The sequence below is a fragment of the Macrobrachium rosenbergii genome, chromosome 44 (genome assembly GCF_040412425.1).
Source record: "Macrobrachium rosenbergii isolate ZJJX-2024 chromosome 44, ASM4041242v1, whole genome shotgun sequence".
NCBI lineage: Eukaryota > Metazoa > Arthropoda > Malacostraca > Decapoda > Palaemonidae > Macrobrachium > Macrobrachium rosenbergii.
This window is the reverse complement of record NC_089784.1, coordinates 899,405-906,112: the sequence shown is the minus strand read 5'-3', so window position 1 is coordinate 906,112 and position 6,708 is coordinate 899,405.

The following is a 6,708-nucleotide window of genomic DNA, read 5'->3' as shown; positions in this document are numbered from 1 at the left end:
TTGTTTGTTTCTCTGTAGTTACCCCTTGTTTATGGAAATGGGTTGATGTTTGAATAAATACACATATATGCACGCACAGACATATATATATTATATATATGTGTTGTGTGTTTGTGTGAGTGTAGACATAAAAGACGTATGACTAAAACGAATTTCATCCGTCTTAGTCTGTTCGCTCGTGAGATCCGGCGTAGCAGCCATCTTGGGTCCCCAGTCCGACCAGACCTCTGCGCATGTGCAGTCGATGTGCGATGCCCTCCAAATCCCACACATCGAGAACCTGTGGGATTTCCGCTTGTCTGGGGACTCCTACTCCATCAATCTCTACCCTCATCCATCCACCTTGGCCAAGGTAGGAAAGCGGCTGACACCTGTGTTCCCTCTGGGAGTCTCCGGTACCCGTTCTTGTGACTGAGTTTGATTTCCTTCTTATTTTTTTTTAATAGACATCTGATATTCTCGTCTGAACCCCTGGTGGGGTTTAAAGCTGAAGGTGACTGTAATTTCTCTCTCATTTTTCACCCTTCTTCTTCTTCTTCTTCTTCTTCTTCTTCTTCTTCTTCTTCTAAATTCTAAAATTTTCTTCTTCTTCTTCTTCTTGATTCTAATATTATATTCTTCTTCTTGATTCTAAAATCTTCTTCTTCTTCTTCTTGATTCTAAAATCTTCTTCTTCTTCTTCTTCTTCTTCTTCTTCTTCTTCTTCTTCTTCTTCTTCTTCTTCTTCTTCTTCTTCTTCTTCTTATTATTATTATTATTATTATTATTATTATTATTATTATTATTATTATTATTATTCTCCATACAGTCAGATCTGTTTGACACGTAACTGGATTTCATGGTAATTTTTTCATCATTCATTTTCTCGGTACTGTGTTTTGTTTCTACATATAAGAGTCTCGTAGACATTATATCTAATGGAACAATGTGAACTTTTGCATCAAACTAAATCCTAAACTAAATACCTAATGAAAATATCGAGATGTTTTTAATTAATGGAGTTTCCAAGTGGCTTTGAGGTATGTTTACAAAATCCAATAGAACGATGGATTTTTACCTGTATTTTGTTACAAGCTCCGTTATGATAAACTTAACATTATCTCCCCCCACCCCCTCACCCCCGCACAAAAAGTAACATTTTTTTTTTTAACTGAGCTGGTCAGAGATGAGAGAAATGTTTACCTACTGACAATTATGACGATTGGCTACCAAATTAAAATTTCCAGCATAATTATCATAATCAGGTCTAATGCGTCTGGTGTCAGTAATGTAATACCGTGATGATTTTGCAGAAGTTAAATAATGGAAAAATCTAGTACGGTGATGCAAATGCAACAACGCCATCTATGGTCAGTAACTGGATGGGTGACCGCAAGTGACTGTCAGACGCGTCTGGCAAATAAGCGCCGGTGTGAAAATTACTGAAACTTAAATCGTATCTCAGTGGATGGTCACAATATAAAAAAAAAAAAACATAAGAGGTATTATTATCTATCTGTGGATGGTCACAATATAAAAAAAACAATAACACCAGAGGTATTATGCATGCCGGCATCTGCAACCGTTGTTTGGAAATTTTAAACGACAATAACCCCTTTTTACTGTAATTAACCGCATGCCGGACGTCTGCAACCGTTGTTTACCGTGGGCAGAACGAATCACGAGTCCACTGTTTGCGTGCGATGAAACTTCGAGCGATTTTCCGGCCATTAAACATTTGAGCTAGGTTTGAAAACCTTTCCGCTTGATTGAATCGCATATAGTATTATTTCTTGCATATTATACTTATTTTTTAGACAAAGTGATATGTGTATATGTATACAATCCAAAATTTATATATACATATATACTGTATATAAATATACATATATATATATATATATATATATATATATATATATATATATATAAATATATATATATATACATTTGTACGTCTGCATTTATATCATATATTATATGATAAATATATTTTTTTTTATTTATATATACATATTTATTTATGTATATACAAATGTGTGTATATATATATGTATATATAATTATCATACAATCCCAAAATTTATAAATACATACATACATATATATACATATATATATATATATATATATATATATATATATATATATATATATATATATATATATATATACATATATATTATATGTATATATATACATATAATATATATATATTATACATATACATATACATATATATATATAAATGCATACCTCTTCTCTGAATATACATTTGAATAAAAAACCAAAATTCTATACGTCTGCATTTCATATCACATCCCAGACCATACGACGTCCATAAATAATCAGAGACTGAAAATATGCGTTCATTCCGTTTCCCCTTTAATTTCCCCTTCCGTACGAAAACACCCACTGGACGCGGAGGCAAACGCGGGAGAAAGAGAGAACGTGGCACTAAGAGACGGCTGAATAAAAATTTGCCCGAAAAATAAAATTAAGGGAATGACGACTCCGCGAAAACTAGCGAGGAAAGAAGAAGAAGAAGACTGCAAAGCGCTTGGAACGTTTGCTAAAATGCGCTGTGTTCAGACGCGAGTTCTGGAGAGTTTTTTTTTTTATTAAATTATTGTTCACCTGCGCATAAATATCGGTAAATAAAAGGTTAGCGTTGGCCGAGTAGCAACAACACGCGTATATGGTATACAAACATACATGCATACGTGTATATTTATGTATATATGTATATAATATATATATATTTATTTATATATAAATATATATGTGTATATATACATACATATATATATATATATATATATATATATATATATATATATATATATATATATATATGTGTGTGTGTGTGTGTGTGTGTGTGTGTGTGCGTATAACACGTACGTAAATAGATAAACAACTAACATCAGCCTTAGGCTAAGCTGGCCCATTGAAATCGGGAAACAACCTCGCGGGGAAAAACCTCAAAACACCTGGACCACCACCTTTCATTACTGAAATCTATCGTAGTCTTAGATGCCACTCCCGACCGCCCCAGCAACGACTCTTAGAGGCTCTGTGCATACAGATTTTACAACCGACATCCCGTAAGTGTAAAATCTGGGAATGGGAATATAACTGTTGCTGTCATTCTCCCATTCATGAATCTAAGATATGGTACACTGGGTTGTAATGGTGACAAATGATAACTGCGCCTACAGTATTATGCCGTCCTCGGCGCTGCTTTCCGAGCAAGAGCCCGTGCTGGCATAAGGCCAGCTTCATCTCAGTCAGCAACAACCTTGCAAATCAGACGAAGAGAGGTATAAACTATTCGAAACGATCTTGCAAATGAAATGAATTTTAGACAGTATTTTTTTTTAATTTGCCCCAACATGAAAAGTACGAGTAAAAGACGAACAAAAAACAAAATCATTTCAGTGCAACTGAAACAGCTATATTTTGATTATATATTGTTACTACTATTTTCCCCTTGATGGGTTTATTTGACGCCTGAATATTGCTAATTTGTGGAACGGCATCTTGAAGCATCCAAGTCGGGTCGTCTATAGTGTTTGCTCAATCCCTCAATACATTATTGCCATTCCGCCCGTTCAATTATCCTCCGCGAAGGCGAATGTCCTTATCAGTGATGCACAATACGTAACGATTCAAAACGATATCAGTTGGCAACTATGCCATTAAATTTGGTTGCGAAGTCTTCGGTATTATCTAAATTGAAAAGAAGCACACGCGTACAGTATACTTGGAATATACATGTGAAAACGGATAATCGTAATGGTATGTATACGTATGCGGTCTGATTTTATACGGAAACGCCTAACATAAGATTATCCATGTTTATCTATGCATAAGCGAGACTACCCGAGACAAGGCGAGAGTGACCGTCTTGACATCAAAAGTATTTTCCAACATGAAATTGCTTACGGAAGTCACTCCTAAACTTCATCGTTACCAAACGCTGTCATCGCTTTGATTAAGACAGAACACTTGACGCATCCGTCAATTCGCAGCATGAAATGTGATAACTTGGTGATAGCTGTAGCAATGTAGTGGGAATCGCAGATGAAGCCGCGGTAACTGACTGTTTCAGTAGAGATTTCAGGTGTTTATACATATATATATATATATATATATATATATATATATATATATATATATATATATATATATAGAAATAATCAACACAATCACGTGTGGAACAGAAATAAATTTCTGACTCACATCAGGATCGAACCCAGGTCTTTCAGCAATTCCTTGGGTGCAGTTGCCCTCAGGTTCCAACTTCTTTTATGACGTGGGCAGCGCCCTTGCCTTTCAATTGAAAGGTTCGATCCTGATGTGAGTCAGAAACAGAAATTTACATATATATATATATATATATATATATATATATATATATATATATATATATATATATATATATATATATATATATATATATAAAGTTGTTTATGTATGTTCAACTACTAATTTCATGTACAGAAAGTAATTATGCTAATACTTTAGTTTACAATAGATAGCTATGCAAGTTAGGTTATTGTAGGGATATGAATATGAAGACTTCATATTAAAATACCCTGATAGCTTAGTTGTGTATGTCAATCGTATTACAAACGTTACATGTGATTAACGTCACAACAACTTCCCAGAATCTCAAGGAGAAAAAAAAATACTGATAATTCATGAGGAATTTAAGGTTCCTTCGTTTCTTTTCTGAGTTACGAGAAGAGGTTAGGTTAAAATAATAGTAAAACTATATCTAAACCAACATGATGATGTTAGGAGAAAGAGATTTTACCATGCGTTAAACAACGTTTCACTGTAATATCACAAACTGGCCTAAGTTAGAATCCAGACTTGCAAATGGAATTTTATATTTTCCAAATCGCATAACTTTGGCCGAATATGACGTACATTTATTCAACGTTGAGACTCATTATATAATAATAATAATAATAATAATAATAATAATAATAATAATAATAATAATAATAATAATATCCTTAAACACAGACAACCATTTTGGTGGCTGCTCTAAGGAATTATCGCTATTTAACTTTTTTCCTGCCTTTAGCTGAGCACCGTAAACCCTCTCCCTGAACTGAATTTTCTGTAACTTTGGGAAATCAAATAAATTGGATAATAACTGCGCTCTCTCTCTCTCTCTCTCTCTCTCTCTCTCTCTCTCTCTCTCTCTCTCTCTCTCTCTCTCTCTCTCTTTGGATTGTTAAAGGAACGTATCGTAATGCAAAAGTATATTATGAAAATATGACTGATGAAACAGTTCTTCTTCTTTCGGAATTAAATTTAGTGGGTCCTTCGCCCCCGCATTATTCAATACGATTCCACTGTCTGCAGGCTTATGCAGATGTTATCGATTGTCGTTAAGAAGAGAGGCTACTGTACAAAGCCAAGTTTACGTGAATAAATATAAAAAACATTAGTTTTCCACCTTCTCTAGGGGATTCTTCATCTGAAGAGATCATTATGGAAGGTAGAAACCTCCTGTTTTTATAATCATTCACAAACTTGGTTTTCTACAGTAGCCTTTGTTTTAATTAATTAAGACAAACACGATGTGTTTTTATCACTGGATTACCGATTTTGTCGTTAGTTTTTATTTAAATATGGTTTGAAATAAGCAACATTCCCGTGGAACAAAGCCTATATTGCCAATAACTAGAGAAGCAGATTCTAGAGAATACGTCAACGATTGGAAAGCGATTCTGAGATGTATTCGACCCTGAATGTGGATAGAAGATTTTGGTTATTGGTTTCATACGTTTTCATAAGGTTTCGTAGTTAAAGCCGCTTTACCTCTCGACGTTTCTCAAACCTCAAGTTCCCTCTCTCAAATATGTAATCCTCGGTAATCCATATATATATTTTTTTCCCCGGCGCAAAATTCGTAATAGTTAAAATGAGAATTTATATATAAAATTGAGAGCGTATGGGATTTGCTAGCGCTGGATTAAACATAAAGCTTTAATTCGGGCACACGTTCCGCAATTATTTTGATATAAATCCTTACTTCCATGGGATTTGACGAGGCCGACTGTTGTATATTTGTGTTCGTCTGCTAAGTTAGAGCTATTTTCTGCAGGCACTTTGAATAATAATAATAATAATAATAATAATAATAATAATAATAATAATAATAATAATAATAATAATTAATTTGAAAGGGAAATCAAATAAAGAAATGCTGATTTACTGTACTCAGAACCAGAACAAAGTAATAATAATAATAATAATAATAATAATAATAATAATAATAATAATAATAATAATAATAATAATAATAATTAATTTGAAGTGGAAATCAAATACAGAAAAATTGATTTACTGTACTCAGAACCAGAACAAAGTAATAATAATAATAATAATAATAATAATAATAATAATAATAATAATAATAATAATAATAATAATAATAATAATTAATTTGAAGTGGAAATCAAATAAAGAAAAATTGATTTACTGTACTCAGAAACAGAGCAAAGTACAGTTAAATTCAAGCCACGAGCACTCGCTGTTAAATAATGGCTGATGACTTTAGCGGGCTTTTCACCTGGATTGGACATATTTTTTAAGAGACCAAATGTAACTTCCAGTTGAATCGTTATTACTTTTTGCATCGTTGTTTAAAAGCAATTGCAGGTTTTTTTAATACTTGACAACAAGGTAGTCACAGTCACTTGTCCTCTG